At 46.3% G+C, this 19457-nt stretch overlaps 1 protein-coding gene across 1 annotated transcript in view; it reads left to right on the plus strand.

Annotated features, from left to right (window-relative positions):
• The window catches only part of SCARA5 (scavenger receptor class A member 5), a 129340-nt gene that overhangs the window by 37141 nt on the left and 72742 nt on the right, over positions 1 to 19457 (plus strand). The window lies entirely within an intron of this gene.

Below are 19457 nucleotides of genomic sequence, written 5' to 3' on the forward strand. Positions count from 1 at the left end.
TATTTTATGTATCCTCATGAACTGCTTTAATCCTTTTTTGGAACAAGGTAGGGTGTTATGCCCAGTCTGGTCTTTTAAAGATAGGCTTCCCTGGTGGTCCAGTGGTTAATACTCTATATTTCCAATCCAGAGGGTGCAGGTCTGATCCCTGGTTGGGGAACTAAGATTCCACATGCGGCGAAGTGCTGCCAAAAGAAAAAAATAATGATCTTACCTACTATATTCAGTGCTGCAAGTGCATGTTGTCTTAAATACATGAATGAATGACAGAGACAAGGTAACTTGAAGGGGATCTTATTTGTGCAAAAAAAGATGGTTTTTCCATTTTAGCCAAAAATCTAAAGGCCATGGTAAATATGGAGTTACTGTCCAAGACCCTGGCTCATGGAAGAAGTAGGTATATAGGTATGTTATATTCAGATACACACTTCATGGTATCTACTGTATTGGCATTACAGCCTTCAGGAAGAATATTAGGATAGACAGGGTCATGCAGTACTTTATTCTGGCTAATGGCATGGACTCTGAAGCCAGCGTGTCTGGGTTTGAATCTCCCATTCTCTGCTACCAGCTATGTTGCCCAAGGACCTGAACTTTATCTACCTGAGTTTCTTCATCTGAAAATGAGAGAAATAATTATACCTGCCTCATTGGGTTGTTCAGTTCAGTCGCTCAGTTGTGTCCGACTCTTTGCGACCCTATGGAGTACAGCATGCTAGGCTTCCCTGTCTATCACCAACTCCCGGAGCTTACTCAAACTCATGTCCGTCGAGTCAGTGATGCCATCCAACCAACTCACCCTCTGTCATCCCCTTCTCCTCCTGCCTTCAATCTTTCCCAGCATCAGGGTGTTTTCCAATGACTCAGTTCTTCAAAGTATTAGAGTTTCAGCCTCAGCATCAGTCCTTCCAGTGAATATTTAGGATTGATTTCCTTTAGGATGGACTGATTGGATCTCCTTGCAGTCCAAAGCACTCTCAAGAGTCTTCTCCAACACCACAGTTCAAAAGCATCAGTTCTTCAGTGCTCAGCTTTCTTTATAGTCCAACTCTCACATCCATACATGACTACTGGAAAAACCATGGTTTGACTAGATGGACCTTTGTTGGTAAAGTAATGTCTCTGTTTTTTAATATGCTATTTAGGTTGGTCATAGCTTTTCTTCCAAGGAGCAAGCGTCTTTTAATTTCATAGCTGCAGTCACCATCTGCAGTGATTTTGGAGCCCCCAAAATAAAGTCTGTCACTGTTTCCATTGTTTCCCCATCTGTTTGCTGTGAAGTGATGGGACCGTGATCTTAGTTTTTTGAATGTTCATTTTTAAGTCAACTTTTTCATTCTCCTTTTTCACTGTAATCAAGAGGCTCTGTAGTTCTTCCCTGCTTTCTGCCATAAGGGTGGTGTCATCTGTGTATCTGAGGTTATTGATATTTCTCCTGGTAATCTTGATTCCAGCTTGTGCTTCATCCAGCCTGGCATTTCGCATGATGTACTCCGCATATAAGTTAAATAAGCAGGGTGACAATATACAGCCTTGACATACTCCTTTCCCAATTTGGAACCAGTCTGTTGTTCCATGTTCAGTTCTGTTGCTTCTTGACATGCATACAGTTTTCCCAGGAGGCAGGTCAGGTGGTCTGGTATTCCCATCTCTTGAAGAATTGTCTACAGTTTATTGTGATCACACAGTCAAAGGCTTTGGTGTAGTCAATAAAGCAGATGTTTTTCTGGAGCTCTCTTGCTTTTTCTATGATCCAACGGATGTAGCAATTTAATCTCTGGTTCCTCTGCCTTTTCTAAATCCAGCTTGAACATCTGGAGGTTCACAGTTCATGTACTGATGAAGCCTGCCTTGGAGAATTTTGAGCATTACTTTGGTAACGTGTGAGATGAGTGCAGTTGTGTGGTAGTTTGAAATTCTTCGGCATTGCCTTTCTTTGGGATTGGAATGGGTGGTTATGAGAGTTAAATAAGCTAATGTATATCTAAAGCATTTAGAAAAGTGCCTGGAACACACTAAAAATTATAAAAGTAGGGGGAAAGGGGTGGGGTGAATTGGGAGACTGGGACTCATACATATACACTCTTGATAACTGTGCCTAAAATCAATAACTAGTGAGAACCTACTGTATAGCTCAGGGAACTCTACTCAGTGCTTTGTGGTGACCTAAATGGGAAGGAAATCCAGAAGAGGGGATGTATCTGTACATATAGCTGATCCAAGAAACTGACACAACATTGCAAAGCAACTACACTCCGATAAAAAGAAAACACAATAAAATAGTAGCTATTTTATTGTTATTATAGTCATACTACCCTTGGTGGCTCAGATGGTAAAGAATCTGCCTGCAATGCAGGAGACACAGGAGATGCAGATTCGATCCCTGGGTCAGGAAGATCCCCTGGAGGAGGGAATGGTAACCCACTCCAGTGTTCTGGCCTGGAGAATCCCATGGACAGAGGAGCCTGGTGGGTTAGTCTGTGGGGTTGCAAAGGGTCAGGAACGACTGAGCGACTCACACACAAACAACACACGGTGTTACCGCTACTAGCAGTATTACGACTCCTGCCTTTTCTCGGTTTTCTTTGCAGTCAGTTAAGCTTGATAATATAAACTGAGAGCCAGAAAAACTTGGGTTTAGCCCCATTTCCTCCACTAACATCCTGTAATTCTGGGAAAAAAATCACTTTGCCATCTGAACCTTTGTACACTCATTTATAAAATGGGCAGGTTGGACTAGATCAATGTTTCTCAAACTTTGCCCATTACCTGCATTAACAAATACACTTCACATGACAAGTAGTTCACACGTATATTCATAACTGAAATAATCTTAAATGTGTGATGAATACTAATGACTTTCTATTCTATTCTGTTCATTTAGCAAAAAATGATCACAACCCATATGTTTTTTTTCTAATCCACAAATGGGGTACAAACCTAAATCTGAAAAACAGTGGGCTAAATGAGAGTTCTGTTGTTTTATGTGTCTTTCAAACATTCTACGACAAGAGTTATATTCTCTTCAATATAAGGGCTTCCCTGATGCCTCAAAGTAAAGAATCCACCTGCAAGAGATGCAGGAGATGTGGGTTTGATCCCTAGGTCAGTAAGATACCCTGGAAGAGGATATGGCAGCCCACTCCAGTATTCTTACCTGGGAAATCCCATGGACAGAGGAACCTGTCAGGTTACAGCCCATGGGGTCGCAAAGAGTGGGACGTGACTGAGCACTTCAGTATATGGATTTTGAGAGAAAATTTCTGAGTTCAAGTCCAGGCTGTGCCTCTGAATGTATCTACAATCTTAAGGCAAATCATTTAACCTCTCAAATCCTCAATTTCCTCTTTCATCAAATAGGATAACAATGGTACCTCCCGGCTAGGACTGTTGTGAAGATGAAATTAATTCATGCATGAAAACTCTTAGTGCTCGGTATATAGAAAGTGATCAATAAATATTAGATATGATTTTGGTTTTACTATCATCATCATCATCATCATTATTGGAACAAGCAGAGGGATGTTGCTATCAGAATAGCAAAGGATTAGGAACCTCTTCATTTTGCCTGAGCACCCAGTGGCTTTGTGTACAAACAGTGGGAACTAGATGTGCCCCGTGCCGTGGGAGACGATGTGCTCAGAGCCCACATGGTTTCAATAAACTCACTGGGGTAGGAAGCCTGGAGACCCTGAGGGACCCTGGACTTGCAAAGGCAGCGATGAGGTCAGGATGCCAAGGAACAGAACAGTGTCTCCAGCAGTGCGCGTGAGCCAGCTCTGCGGTGCCACTTGGGAGCTGAGCCTTGGAAGGGGTCTTGGGGGGACGCCTTGAACACCCTCCCTCCCAGGGCAGGAATCTCCCTCCTGACTTCCAGATGGAGGAGGCAGTGTGCCCTTACAGAAAAGCAGCCATGGACAGAGTCACCGCAGCGCCTGTTCCTACGGACAGGAGCCACAATCCTAGTCACCCTCAACTGTCCCATACTCGCTGTTTCTCATTTCTCTGGCAGGAACAATTCACAATGAGGCTTTTCCCTCATCCTCATGATTATTCTTCAGTGAGTTGAAAACACCAGGCTCAGCAAGCCTCATTCCTTCAACAGTCATTCGTGAGACCTGGTTTGTGGATCTCTGAGAGATTCCCCGGTCTTGCAACACTATAAGTTACAGTTTATGTGCCTGCTGTTCCCCTTCTAGGACTTCCCAGGTAGTGATAGTGGTAAAGAACCCACCTGCCAATGCAGGAGACATAAGAGACATGGATTCAATCCCTGGCTCAGGAATATCCTCTGGAGATGGGAATGGCAACCCACTCCAGTATTCTTGCCTGGAGAATCCTATGGACGGAGGAACCTGGTGGGCTACCGTCCATGGGGTTGTGAAGAGTCAGACATGACTGAAGTGACTTAACATCATCTTGAGCATCCCCTTCTAGTCCAAAAGAAAGCTCTTTCACGATAAGGCACTGTGTCTTGTTTGTCTTTGCATTCCCAGTGCATAATGAAATACCCTGCACATATAGTAGGTGCTCATTTAATGTGTGGCCTATGAACACCTCAATATAATGGCCATCCTCCCAACATGTGTGCATGCTCAGTTGTTCAGTCCTGTATGACTCTTTGAGACCCCGTGGACTGTAGCCCGCCAGGCTCCTCTGTCCATGGGATTTCCCAGGCAGGAATGCTGGAGGGGGTTGTTATTTCCTTCTCCAGGGATTGAACTCGTGTCTCTTGTGTCTCCTGCACTGGTAGGTGGATTCTTTACCACTAATGCCACGTGGGTATACCACAGGTTTTAGTGGTAAACAGAATTAGACGCGGGGCTGCTGGTGTGGTCTGGCCAGGATGGGGTGTGCTGGGCTGTGACCAACATTGCTTTTGTTTGGCCATACCACATGGCATGTGGGATCTTAGTTCCTTGACCAGGGATCGAACCTGTGCCCCTTGTGGTGGAAACTCGGAATCCTAACTCCTGGACTGCCAGGGAATTCCCAGATCACCTTTGATCTGGACCCTCCGTGTCTGCTGATGTAGCCTAACTTTGCATGAACCTTCCTGGCAGTGACTCACCGTAACACACACCACCACCTCCAAATGATGGAGTGCTGGGCAGCCATGAATAATCAGGTCCTCTGCCCACCCACCCCAAGCCCAGATTTCTCTAAAAAGAAACACTGCCTCCTGAGAGCTCCTCCATCCCACATCAGTGCAACTGGCTCTGGGTGGCTTTGTTGTTGCCTTTACTTAAACGCAGATCTTGTTCGTGATCCCAGCTCAATGTCATCACGCTGTTCTCTGCCAAGTGGCAGAGCCTGTTGGGTGAGTTTGAATCCGGAGTCAGACGTCTGTCACTGAGCCTTGCCTTTCAGCAGTGTGTCATCAGTCATTTCTGGGCCAGCATCCCAAGTCGCTCCCCTCCCCACAGCCTGCCGCCACGTGGATGGCTCCCAGCAAGACAGGACCCAAGGCACGCCAGCCCAGGCGCACGAGCTGCTGTCCCGTGAGGTGAGGCAGGGAACACCTCACAGACCCCCACCAACCTTCAGCCTTAAACCTCAACCTTCCCCTCCTGAGAGACCACCGTTCTCCTGCATCCCACCTTGGGCTTCCCACCTTCTCATGCCATCAGGGCTCCCCCAGAGGTACTCCAGCCTCACCTTAGCTCCAGGGCAGAAGGATAAAAAGGAGGAAGAGATTTGACATCCTACAGCTCCACACAAGATTCCACTGGATGGGGGAACTTTATGTCTCTCTGACTCTGATGGAGGCTAACCATGCCTGAGATGAGAAAAATGGTCCCCCGGGGAAGGTCACCTACGAATTTGACAATATGCTCTCTCGGTCTTTAGTCAAATTGTTACAATAATTGGATGGGACAGGGCAGAGGACCTGTCTCAGCTACATCCCCTCGAATGCTTCCTCTAGATGAAGTGCCAAATCCAGCCACTGCCTGTTTTTGTCAATAAAGTTTTATTGGCACACAGTTACACCCATTAATTTATGTCTTGTCTACAGATGCTTTTGTGCTACCAGGGCAGAGTTGAATGGTTATTTCAGAGACCAGGGATTTCCCCGATGGCTCAGCAGGAGACACAGTTTCAATACGTGGGTTGGAAAGATCCCCTGGAGAAGGAAATGATAACCCACTCCAGTCTTCTTGTCTGGGAAATCCCATGGACAGAGGAGCCTGGTGGGCTACAGTCGATGGGGTTACGAGAGTCAGGCACGACTGAGCCCAGCAACAGCAGAGACTAGATTGCCTGAAGAGCTGAAATGCTTACTCCCTGGCCCTTTACAAAAGTTTGCCGACCCCTCCCCGGGCTTGTCCTGACCACTAGCAAACCTTTCATCTTTCGCTTCTGGGTTGTGGTTTTCAAAGAATTTTCACATATGCAATGTCATCTAATCCTTAGAACAATTGAAAAGTGAAAAAGTGAAGTCGCTCAGTCGTGTCCGACTCTTTGCGACCCCGTGGACTGTAGCCTCCCAGGCTCCTCCATCCACGGGATTCTCCAGGAAGATCCCACAAGCCTCAGGGTGTGGCCAAAAACCAACTAACCAACCAAAACAAAAAAAAATCTCCTATCAACTGTACCGCAATCCAGCCCTCATTTCACATGGTTCTGGAGAAGACTCCTGAGAGTCCCTTGGACAGCAAGGAGATCAAACCAGTCCATCCTAAAGGGAATCAACCCTGAATATTCACTGGAAGGACTGAAACTCCACTATTTTGGTCATCTGATGAGAATAGCTGACTCAGTGAAAAAGTCCTTGATGCTGGGAAAGATTGAAGACAGAAGGAGAAGAGGGCATCAGAGGATGAGATGACTGGATGACATCACTGCTGCAATGGACATGAACTTGGGCAAACTTCAGGAGATGGTGAAGGACAGAGAGGCCTGGCGTGCTGCAGTCCATGGGGTCCCAAAGAGTCAGACACTACTGGGCGACTGAACAACAATAACAATACAGAAAGTATTGAGAGAAACTTGTCAATTGTTTTGATTTCTCTCCCAGAAGCCAGGATTGGAGGAAACTTTAGAGGCACTGTAACACAGCATCCAGGTCTTGCTAAGAAAAGAGCTTTCTCATGTAAGCAAATAAGCTTGCTTGAGTAAGGCTATTGCTTCCTTCTGCAGCTTTTAACCCCCTCCCCATGGCTCAGCATTTGCACCTGTGAAACCTACCTACCTTCTGCTTTCTGGTTCTATCTTCTGCTGCACATGCCCTGAGTTATCACAAAGATCTCATCACTAATTGATGACTATGAGAGTGGTCTGGGATTGAACCTGAGCCAGTAGCTCTTGTTCTCTGCACTTTTGGAGAGAAGTTATAAACTCTGGGAATTTTTGCAATGATTCTAGGCATTATGCCTCATCTGCCCCTGCCCAGGGGCTTGGAGCCCTCTGGCATCAAATCCAAAACAACAAACGCTTGTTCAGTGCCAACAGCATATCTGAGCACTGTGTTAGACACAGCAGGATGTCAAGAGGAATGAGGAGAGGCCCTGGCCATAAAGATCATACCAACTGGAAGAGCAGATGTGCACAGATAAACTGTAAAACACAGCATAGAGCAAAGAACAAAAGTTTTGGAAACAGGCAAACCTGAGTTCAAATATCAGTTGATCACTTATGAGTTGTGATCTGGGAAAATTATTTAAACCTCATTTTATAAAACATTAAATTGGGGATAATAATGATCACTTGACTGCAGGCATGGAATTAAAAGACAGTTGCTTCTGAAGAAAAGGTATGACCAACCTAAAGAGCCAATTAAAAAGCAGAGACATTACTTTGCCAACAAATTTCCATATAGTCAAAGCCATGGTTTTTCCAGTAGTCATGTATGGGTGTATATGGATGTGAAAGGTGGACCTAAAAGAAGGCTGAACGCAGAAGAATTGATGCTTTTGAACTGTGGTGTTGGAGAAGACTCTTCAGAGTCTCTTGGACTGCAAGGAGATCAAACCAGTCAATCCCAAAGGAAATAAGTCCTGAATATTCATTGGAAGGACTGACGCTGAAGATAAAACTCCAATACTTTGGCCACCTGATGTGAAGAACTGACTCATTGGAAAAGACCGTAATGCTGGGAAAGATTGAAGGCAGGAGAAGGGGATGACAGAGGGTGAGATGGCTGGAGGGCATCACTGACTCAATGAGTCTGAGCAAGCTCCAGGAGATGGTGAAGGACAAGGAAGCCTGGCGCACTGCAGTCCATGGGGTTGCAAAGAGTCGGACGAGACTGAGCGACTAAAGAACAACCAGTGTTATGAGGATTCAGTGAAATAACACATAAAGTGTCTTGCACGATTGATTCTGGTTTAGGGGCTCCCTGCTATCGTCTCTAAGAAGTCTCTCAGAGCTGGGAAACTGAATTTTTTGGCCCCAGCTATCCTTCCAGCTGAGCAGCCCAGCATGGTCTGATGGCTGGCAGGCATCTCTGTGCTCCTTTGTGAGATCTTTTCGAGAGCAAACCAAAGGAGGCAAGGAATTGGGCCAGTGTCAAACCCCCGTCTCCTGCACTGGCAGGCAGGCTCTTGCCCACTGAACCACCTGGGAAGCCTGTAATTAGGGCAGAGGATGGGGTCCGGCCCCTTTGTGAGTTCTCAGCTCACCCTGCTGGTGTGGTCTCATTCTGCAGCCTCCCCTCCTCGAGAAATCCCTTAAAAGAGGCAGGTTGGGCTCCGCTCCAGCTTAGGGCACATGGGTGGCCACTCCCAGTGGTCCCTCATCACACTCCTCTCTGATGAGAGCATCACTCAGGGCTCAGCTATCATCCTGGGGGCTACCTGGAGGCAACTCTCCTTTTTCAAAATCCCCTCTCTATGTGGGGTCTTTGGAATCTCCACCCCGACTTAGCACCTGCATGAACATGGAGGAGGGCAGTGAAGGTGTCCGAAGTGACTTCTAGGAGGCGATGGTGCCAGTTCCAAGGGCAGAGAAGTCGGGAATCCTTCAGAGTCCTGGCCATGCTGAGTCACCCTGGGAGGGATTCCTTCTACAAAGTGCTTTGTTTCTCTTTCTTGCCGTCGTCAATGACGACGGGGTCTGGCCAGTTGTCCTCGGACTAACAGACTAACGTTTCAGCATATTATCTGCCAGGGTTTTGGAAAAAACACGTCTTTCTGGGAGGAGTGGGGGAAAGGCGTCTCTGTTTTTTTTTTTTTTTTACCAATTAACACCTGTCTCCTGGCCATTAGCAGCCCTGGAGCCTGAATAAACAAGCAGATTGCCTTGGGGAAATCAATGCCCTTTCAGGATCTATAAAAGCAGTGAGTACCCTTTGGCTCCGAAATCTACTGCTTGACTCAGTGCAATGATTTCAAAGGAAAACAGCAGGTGTCCAGAAGTCCTAGTATGTTATTCAGCATCACTCAAAACTAGAGAAACCTTGAACGTCCAACCTTAAGGATCGTTTCGCTAAACGACCGTAAATCAACACAAAGGAATAGTACACAGCCATTCCAAATGATAACTATGAAGCAACACGGAGAAATGTTTATGAAATCGTGTCAAGGGAGAAAAGACTGCCCAGTTGCGTGTGTAGGCTCCAGTGCGATTGGCAAGTAGATGTGTGTATGAAAGGAGAAAGGGTGGAAGGGAACTTGGAAGAATGAAAACAACTGTGGTAGAGCGAGGCTTATTGGTACACATTCTTCTTTCTCAATTTCCTCTAATGTTGTTGGTGATTTAATAAAACCACCCTTTAAAAAAGCCACGGGAATCCTGTAACCCGGGGAACACAACACCCAGCTCCCAGCGTAGTTCTGACAGCCCTGGATTCACCAACACACTCTTTTATTGTTGTTTAGTTGCTAAGTTGTATCTGACTCTCTTGCGACCCCATGGGCTGTAGCCCACCAGTCTCCTCTGTCCATGAGATTTCTCAGGCAAGAATACTGGAGTGGGTTGCCATTTCCTTCTCCAGGGGATCTCCCTGAACCAGGGATCAAACCTGTGTCTCGTGCATTGGCAGGCAGGTTCTTTACTGCTGAGCCACCTGGGATGATTAGGACAGAGGAAAATTGTCTGCACAGGCCACAGAGAGGAGCTGTGGCTCTGGGTGGGTTAGCTTGCACCGGGCTGGGCTCTCACACCCAGCACCTCTAAGGACTGGCTAGCCCAGGGAGGGGCAGTCTCTTCCCAGCCAGGAAGAAATGTCAGAACATTGAAATATACAGAAAATTAAACACATAGACAATACACAGCCTCCTGTGGGAAAGAGGAAGGACCTGGCTTCCTTGGTCTCAGCTCACATACACTAGTGCAATATCTCCAGGGATGGGGGGCAGCACTGGTGGGAGGCACTCACCTTCTAGGTTGGGCTCCGTCTTCGGTCTCTCCTGGGCAGGTCAGCAGCCCCACTAGGAGGACAGGTCTCCACACCATGGTCCAGCCCTTGGTTCTTGGTCTTAGCACTCCCACTAGCTGTGTGGCCAGGGGCGGGAGGCCTTGCCCCCAGGAGCTTGGAAACCTGATCCTTTGGTTCATCAGTGATTATCAGCTGTTGGCTGTCTAGAAAACCCATTTCTACTCTTGAGGCTCTTTAAAGGTTATGTCGGGGTCTCCATGTTGATCATTTCTGGACTAGACCTTCAACATTTTGCCAGCTCGCAAAAGTTCCCCTGATCCCATTACTATACCCCTTTTGCATCCATTTAGCCCATCTTCCCCCTCATTCTTATATTAAGGCTGCTGGTTGCTGTCACTCACCACTAAACCATGACCTGTGAGGGCCACATGTGAATACCTTTGAATCAATCACACTAGATTTTGAAGTTACACAGACTTGGACTCTAGTCCCAATCTGCTCTTTTTCAGTCTGTGATTTCTGGCAAATTACTTAACCTATTTGACCTGCAGTTTGCTTCTCAGTGAGTGGTGATCCTAATGCCATCCTCCAAGTAATGTGGTGACCCTTGGTTGAGGCAGTGTATTGAAGCGCCCACCATTTCTCTTGGGAAGGAGTCCCAGCACAACATACATTATGGTAATTCTTGGCATGACCCACATCATAAGCTGTTTAGGCCATACTAACCTATTTTTTTTCTCTTCGAACTGAGTGGTCAAATAGGTATTTTGTAAGAGATCTAAGCAGGGTTGATTGAGTGGGTATATCCAGGGTATCTCTTAGATTCCAGAGAAAGAGTCAGCATCACTGTTTTGGGCATTGCTGAGAAGGATGAAGTTATTGCCACTTTGAGACCCAGGCTCCTGGCCTGGAGCCCCTGCCCTGCCCCCATACCTTAGAGAGCCTCCTCCATTCCCCTGCTGACCACATCCCTTCCCTCAAGGTGAGGAATCCTGGGGACCAAGAGAACGTGACCACCTGGAACCCTTGACTTGTCCCCCGTGGTTTCTGCACCAGGGACCTGGCACTAAGAAATTTCCTGCCCTGAAGGCCCAGATCTCTTCCAGGGCTTTTGGACCATTTGCTGAGGGCAAATCACATTGCTGGCCAGAGGGTGGCAAAGCTGGAGCGGTTTGCAGGTGTTGAGGGGATGGGAGGGTGGAATCTGGATGTTGGGGTGTCCCCAGGCATGGGCGTGAGGCACAGTGCGGAACAGGACTGCTCCCGGCTGGGAGGGTGAGGGTCCCCTCACTAGGCAGGGGTCTGGACCAGGTTCTGGGAAGGCGTACATGTTCTTGGCGCCTCCGAACTCTGGCTCTTGTCAAAGCCCAGGCGTGGGTGAGTTAATGGCTACGAGTGTGCTGGTGTCACTGCCTCAGACCCCAAGGCTGCCTCCACTTGGCAGTGGCTATGTGCTAAGCCCCACTTCTTGGGGACTCTGCTCAGAGACAGTGGGAGCGGGATGCGGGAGGAGTGGGGGGCGGTGATGCTCTCAGCTCGGGAGGAAGGGAACTCAGAGAGCCACAGGTACTCCCTGCTGGGGGCCCTGCTGATGCCCTCACACCTGCCCAGGACCAGCCTGCTGGCCCAGCTCTTGTCCCTTCAATGGCAGCTCTGCTCCCCTCAGCTGGGGCAGTGTCCACCCCGCCACCGTCCCCCATCCCTCTGCAGGAGCCGTGCCCGTGCCCACCGACCGTCTTCACCAGGCCGCCTGCCGTGGAGGGCGCAGACCCAAAGTGCTGCCAGGCTTCAGGCAGGGTGGCTCCCCACAGGCTCCAGTCTCTGTGATCATAATAATTCGTTTCTCCCATGATGAGCTCTTTAATGGGCTGTGGCCAAGGCGGAAGGGGGTCAGCTGGGAGTGGGTGATTTATTGCTGCTACTCTGCCCTCTTCTTGCCTTCTTTGCTCTCTGAGCTTTCACGTGGCAACTATGGCATGATGTCCAGCTACCCAATGTGTGGTGCCTGAAGACCCCACCTTCCCACACGGCAGCTGCCACCCTCACCACCGCAGTCCCCACTCCGTCACCATCATGTTCTATTTTGCATCCACCGTTTCACTTGGTGAGGTGAATATCGTCCCCATTTACAGATGAGAAGACTAAGGCTCATGAGCTTGCTGGTTCCCACAGGTGACTAAGTTTCCATTAAGTTTATTATTTATTTATGTATTTATTTTTTACTGCAACGTGCGACATGTGGGGCCTTAGTTCCCTGACCAGGGATCGAACCCACGTCCCCTGCATTGGAATGCAGGGTCTTAACCACCGGACCACTGGGCAAGTACCTTCATTAAGTTTAATTGGCACCTGTGGTAGGAGTCAGAGCTGGGGTCAGCCTCAGGTTTTCCAACCAAGAGCTCGTTCTACATGCCCGTGCGACCTCCGCATGGTTTCCACCTGGCCCCCAGTGAGGGGAGGAAGCTCAGCTTGGAAGCAGAGTCCTGTCCACATGAGGTCAAAACAGGCCCACATCTTGGGTTTCCCTGAATTCATCATTCCATCCCCACAGCTCACGGCCTCTGGGTAAGAAGTAGATAGAGAAACTGAGGCATCTGGTTGTTTAGGGCAAGGAGGATGGTTTTTCACGAAGAAGGCTATTTCCAAGTCAATCCACAGTTCCATCCCTTTGAGACTGTTCCCATAGCCTGGCCATGCAGGGTTTTGTGGTTTTTTTTTTTTTTTTTTTAATAACGTGTGCTTTTCTAGCACACATTATACAAACAGATCCACAGAACGGGTTGTAACATATCATAAAGGACGGTAAAAACCATGAACTCTCGAGGATGAATTTTAAAATTTTCTTGATAACATAGGGGGTGATGGAGACATTCCCATTCCTTTCTGCAGCCCACTGCTTTTGATTTAACTAGGCGTTTGGACTGGAATAGTTGTTTTTTTTTTCCCCCTTCTCAATCTTGGAAAATGTCTCACAGCTGTAGCCGCCTGCTCTCAGCTGTTTGTTTTTCTTCCTTGGAGAGGGACTTGGGAAGGTTACCCACCAAACCCCAGGGGAAAAGGCAGTTTGAAGGCACACAAACCCCAAACACGTGGGGCCTAGGCTGCTGTCTGTCTCCCAAAGAGCAGAAAAGCTGCTCGGGGGTCCTGACTGCCTCCAGAGTGGGGCTGGCTGCAGGCTCCTCCTCCTCTACATTGGACGGCAGAGAAGGTGGGGGAAGGGGAGAAGCTTCCAGCCCACGGGCCCCAGGCCAGGCCCTGAAACTTCAGTTATAAAAGCTGAGCTGGGGCTGCATCAGCGGCTCCCAGTCGGCCCGTTTATCATCTGGCCTTGGGTGGGACTGACCAGAGCCTGAGTAATATTTGCCTGGGGCGCGTGTGTGGACCCAGCGGGGCACGCCTCTCAGTCCCACCCTCACCCCAGGGGACTGGTCCCCAGACCCAGCGGAGGCTTCTTCCATCTTCCTGCCCCCACCCCACCCCAGCTCCTCTCTTTAGTTCCCCTTAAGAATTTTTTAAAAATTGTGGTAAAATAGACCTAAAGTAAAACCTAACATCTCAACCATTTTAAAGTGCACAGTTCAGTGGCATTAAGTACATCCACATTGTTGTACAACCATCTCTACCATCCATCTCCAGATTTCTTCTCAAACTGAAACTCTGTACCCTTGAAACATCAACTACCCATTTCCCCTACCCGCTGCCCCTGGCTCCCACCCTTCTGCTTTCTGTCTCGACAAATTTGAGTATTCTAGGGACCTCATATAAGTGAGATCTACAGTATTTGTCCTGTTGTGACTGGCTGATTTCACTTAACATAGTTAATATCCTCGTGTTTCATCCATTTTATAGCATGCGATAGGACTGCCTTCCTTTTTTAAGGCTGAGTAATATTCCTTTGTGTGTGTCTATATATCCTGATGCTGGGAAAGATTGAAGGCAATAGAAGGGAGCAACAGAGGATGAGCTGGTTGGACAGCATCACTGATTCAGTGGATGTGAGTTTGAGCAAACTCCAGGAGATAGGGGAGGGCAGGAAAGCCTGGTGTGTTGCAGTCCATAAGGTTGCCTAGGGTCAGACACGACTTAGCAACTGAACAACAAATATTCTTTGTGTGTGTCTGTATATACCTTGCTTTCTTGTTTATCCAATCACCTATCAGTGGATACTTGAGTTGCTTCCAACTTTTGGCTGCTGCAAGTAGAGTATGGGTATGCAAATAACCATTCAAGTCTGTTTTCAATTTTGTTGGGGGTATCCCCCAAAGTAGAAATGGCTTACCCTTTGGATTTTTGTACTTGAAATTTCCACAAGACAGTCTGACCACCTGAGACCTCTGTTTGCTGGGAGAGACGGCATAGGTTGAAGGAAATTCGAGAAGAAAACCAAAAGCCACAGAGATAATAAACTTTCATTCTCCCACATCTCTCAGCACAATGATGTCACTGAAATAGAAATGGGACAGGGTTGTTATTAGAAATGCAGACTGCCAGGGCTCTGTGTGTGTAAGTCGCTCAGTCATGTCTGATTCTTTGTGACCCCACGGACTGTAGCTCTTCTGTCCATGGGATTCTCCAGGCAAGAATACTGGAGTGGGTTGCCATGCCCTCCTCCAAGGGATCTTGAACCCAGGTCTCCTGCGATGCAGGTGGATTCTTTACCATCTGAGCCTCCAGGGAAGCCAGGGTTCATCCCATCCTCAATCGGAATATCTCCAGGCTATCGTCTCAGAGTGACTTGTGTGCTTCTGATTTGCAGTGAGTCTTAGAGCCACTGCCTGTGGACATTTCACTTACCGGGCTGAAGGTGGTTAGAAGGACCTCGGGAGATTCTCTGTGGTCCTGGGCACACTTGGAGTGTGGATAACCGCCAGCCTGCCACTCCCGGTGTTCTGATTGCCAGATCCTTGGCCATAGCAGCCTGGACCCTCCTTGGCTGGGTTGCCTGCAACAGTCAGTTCAGGCTGCCATAACAAAATACCACAGATCGGGTAGGTTAAACGACAAAAATTTATTGTCTCGTGGCTCTGGAGACTGGAAGTCCAGGGTTAAGGTGATGGCAGGGTTGGTTTCTCTTGAGTCCCCTCTCCTTGGCTTGTAGACCGCTCCCCTCCTGCTGCCTTTTGAAAATTTTAAATTAAATGTTTTAAATTAGTGCATTAATCTTGACTGCCTTCTCCTCTGCATGGACTTTCCTCTAGTTGCCGTGAGCGGGGTGGGACTTCACTCTTTAGTTGCTGCTGGAGTGCTTCTCATTGTGGGCTTCTCTTGTTGCAGAGCACAGGCTCTCAGGTGTGTGGGCTTCAGCAGTTGTGGCTCCTGGGCTCTGGAGCACAGGCTCAATAGCTTTTGAGCTTAATTATTGAGCTTAATTGTTCCTTGCTATGTGTGATCTTCCCGGACCAGGAATCAAACCTGCATCTCCTGCATTGGCAGGCAGATTTTTTTAACCACTGAGCCACCAGGGAAACCCCTCTTGCTGACTTTTGACCAGGTCTTATGCCCCTGGTATCTTTCTTCTTATAAGGACACAAGTCAAATTGGATCCAGGTTCCACCCTCACGGCCTCATTTGAGCTTACCTCTTTACAAACCTTACCTCCAAATACAGTTAACATTCTAAGGTACTGGGAGTTAGGACTTCGACACATGAATTTGGGGGGCCGGGACATGATTTAGCCTATAGCACAATCCTTCCCTCCTCTATTCAATAGATGATTATTTTATTTTATCTCTTTTTTTTTTTTTTTAGGGAAACACATGAAGTATTTATTAGAAGGGGAAAATAGTACAATGCGTGTGGTTAGATGCATGGGCAGACTCAGAGAGAGTGGTATCCTTGTGGTAGTTTGAATCACTTTGATGGGGCATTTCTTCCGGGTTTCCTCTGGCTGAGCGTTTTCAGTTGTCCGGTTCAGAGTCCGTATTTGGTATACCTCAGTGTCCTCCTGTGTGTGTATGCTCATCAACAGATGATTATTTTAAAAACTTTTATTTTGTGCAAACATAACAATACCATCAGGAAATAGGGTAAAAATTACTCATAATTCTACCACAAAAAAATCAATTATTTTTAAGCATTCCAGTTTTGATCCTGAGATATGTGTATGTAGATGCTTAATTTTAAAGCAGGTGCATTTCCCACATTGTTGCATGATAGACCTCAGAACTGTCATTTTTAGGTCATCATCAAAGTCCACCTAGTAGATATACAGCTAGGTAATTATTCCTAAATGCATCAGTCACAACTTTCCCCAGTTTTTCACTCCTACAAATAAGAATGTGATGAATTTCTTTGTGCTACCCCATTTCCCTTCTTTTGGACTTTTCCTCAGGGTAAATTCCCAAGTGTGAGATTATTGGACAAAAGATGTGAACATTTTTGTGGCTCTTGATACATTTTGCCAAATTGTCTTCCAAAAGTATTTGACACTGTCATCAGCAGCATATAAACACACAAGATTTCACCCAATTCTTGCCAGCATGATGTAGCCCTGTCCCATTATTTTTAGAGAGTTTTCATTTTATTTTGCATTTCTTTGGTAATGAATCATCTCATAAAGGTTTTTTTATACATTTGATTATTAACTGTATCATCTCTTAAGAAACTGCCTCTTTAAGGCTTTTTCCAGCATACCTATGTGAGCCTAAATAAGTATCTATTACATGCTCATGGGGGACTAAGGAAGTTTAAGACTTAGCTCTTACCTTCCAGAAGCCTGAAGTCAGCAATCACACTTATTTAGTCATTGCTGGGTTTTTTGTACTCAGTCCACTGCTTTGCACATTTTGTGTGTTCAATAAAAATTTTGTTGCGTGTAGTTTAATCCCAGATAACATGTTTATTTTTTGCAGTTCAGAGATCTGTTTTTCGTTCAAAGAAATGCAGGCTCTGAATCCAAAAGGAATCTGAATCCCAGAGAAACAGCCCAGACCCGATAATCTTACATGCATAAGTGTGGGGTCCTGTGTTCCAGTATAGGAAAGGTGTACTTGACAGTAATTTTAAAGCAAGATTCACAGTTTGAGGTTGGCAGAATGAGTAACTGTGTGATACAGCTGCTCATCAAAAGCTATTGCAATCAAAGCCATATTAATAGAGGTGCAATGTGTAGAATAAGGGAGGTGATCGTCCCATCTAGACAACTCCTCAGTGTTTGTCATTGTTTTTTCTCTTTTCAGTTTTTTATTTTGAAAATCATTTTAAACCTACATTGTATTATGAGTGTCTATGTACCCTTCATCTTGGTCCATCAATTGTTAACATTTTGCTGCTTTTCGTTCTCTCTCCCATCCTCCTCATTGTTATTACTATTTTTTTTTATTGTGGGACCATTTGAAAGTAAGTTGTAAACTTCACCCCTAAATACTTCAGTATGGATTTCCAAGAACAAGGAAGTTTTCTTATATCACCACTTAGAGTTTTTACATTTAGAAATTTAGTATAGGAACAGTACAATCGTAAATATATAGTCCATAATTAACTTTCTTCAATTGCTCCAGTAGCTGAAGCTCCAATACTTTGGTCACTTGATGTGAGGAGCCAACTTATTGGAAAATACCCTGATGCTAGAAAAGATTGAGAGCAGGAGGATAGGGGGGCAACAGAGAATGAGATGGTTGGATGGCATCACTGAATTAATGGACATGAGTTTGAGCAAACTCTGGGAGATAGTGAAGGACAGGGAAGCCTGGCATGCTGCAATCTATGGGGTCTCAAAGAGTCAGACACCATTTAGCGACTGAACAACAACATCCTTTATAGCAATTTTTTAAACCTACTACAGGATCCAAGCTTTTGCTGAAACAGCATCTTTTCACCAGGTGCTGAATAGAAACTCAGAGACAAAGTTTTGGGTGAAGTAGAAAAGAGTAGCTTTTCTTGCTTTTCCAGGCAAAGGGTGCCATAGTGGGCTAATGCCCTCAAGACACTGTGACCCACCTGGGATCGGGTAGTGAGAAGTTTTATAGTGCTCAGAGAGCAGAGCGTGATCAGCTCGTGGACACTTCTTGGACTGGTTGGCATCAAAGTGAAGTTTCAGGCATCATCCACCCACTGGTTTCAACCAGTCTAGGGTCCATGCTCCTGTGGTCAGCAGTTTTCATCTGGAGGGGGCGGTCTGCTTCCTGTAAAAACAGCTCAGGAATGTGGGTCAGACCTTTATATCTTTCAGGGAGCTGGGTGTTTGGTGACTCTGCTATGTGGCAGATTTATAGTCTAGATTATTACTAGTTCCTCACCCTGACAGCTATTCTTTGTTTAAACATCTTCCCTTTTCCCAAGCATTAACTCTCGAATCAGCATTTTACTTCAGAAGACAAGGATTCAGGGGCTTGTACACAGTTTCAAAGCCAGGACTGCTCATTCAGTTACCATGCTCCTTTAGTCTTTCTGTTATCTAAGTAACTCCTAGCCATTGATTGTTTTTCATGACAAGGATATTTTTGAAGAACACTGGTCTTTTGCTTGGCATAATATCTCTGTTTGAGTTTGTTTCTTTCTCTGTGATTAGATATCGGTTAAACATTCGTGGCAGGACCATTTCATAAACCTTGCTCAGTGAATCCCACTGGAGGAGTATTACATCATTTTGTTCCTTTATTGATGATGTTAACTTTGATCTCTTGGTTGAGGGCTGCATTTACTGTAAAGGTACCTTTTATTTCTTTTCTAATTCAAAGTGATGGAGACTCTTTGATACTGTCTGGACATACTGTAGATATACAACAGTCTCTCGCTTAGTCATTTCATCACCCACTGAAAATTCTTGCCTGAATCAGTTATCACGAATCTGGTCATGAAAAGGTGTTTTTTTCCTAGCCCACCTCAGTGACACTAGAGTGGACACAGACCCTGGAGTCTGTGTCTGAGGCTGACTTCAGTTACGTGCATCTTTCCTCAGTTATGAATTGTGATGTCAATAGCTCGATGTTGGCCATAGCGAGAGTATTTATTAATACACCTCAGAAGTTGGCAAGCACTACAAAGTGGGAATTTTGCTTTTCTCTCGGAGAACTGATTGTTAAACATTTACTGCAGGATGCAGATAAGCTGAGACACATTCAAAGGAGAATGGTTTTGGTGGTGAGGGCATTTGAAACCTTAAGGAAAGGAAGTCTGTAAAACTATTACACTAATTTAA

Source organism: Dama dama, chromosome 29 (assembly GCF_033118175.1).
Source record: "Dama dama isolate Ldn47 chromosome 29, ASM3311817v1, whole genome shotgun sequence".
Classification (NCBI taxonomy): Eukaryota; Metazoa; Chordata; class Mammalia; order Artiodactyla; family Cervidae; genus Dama; species Dama dama.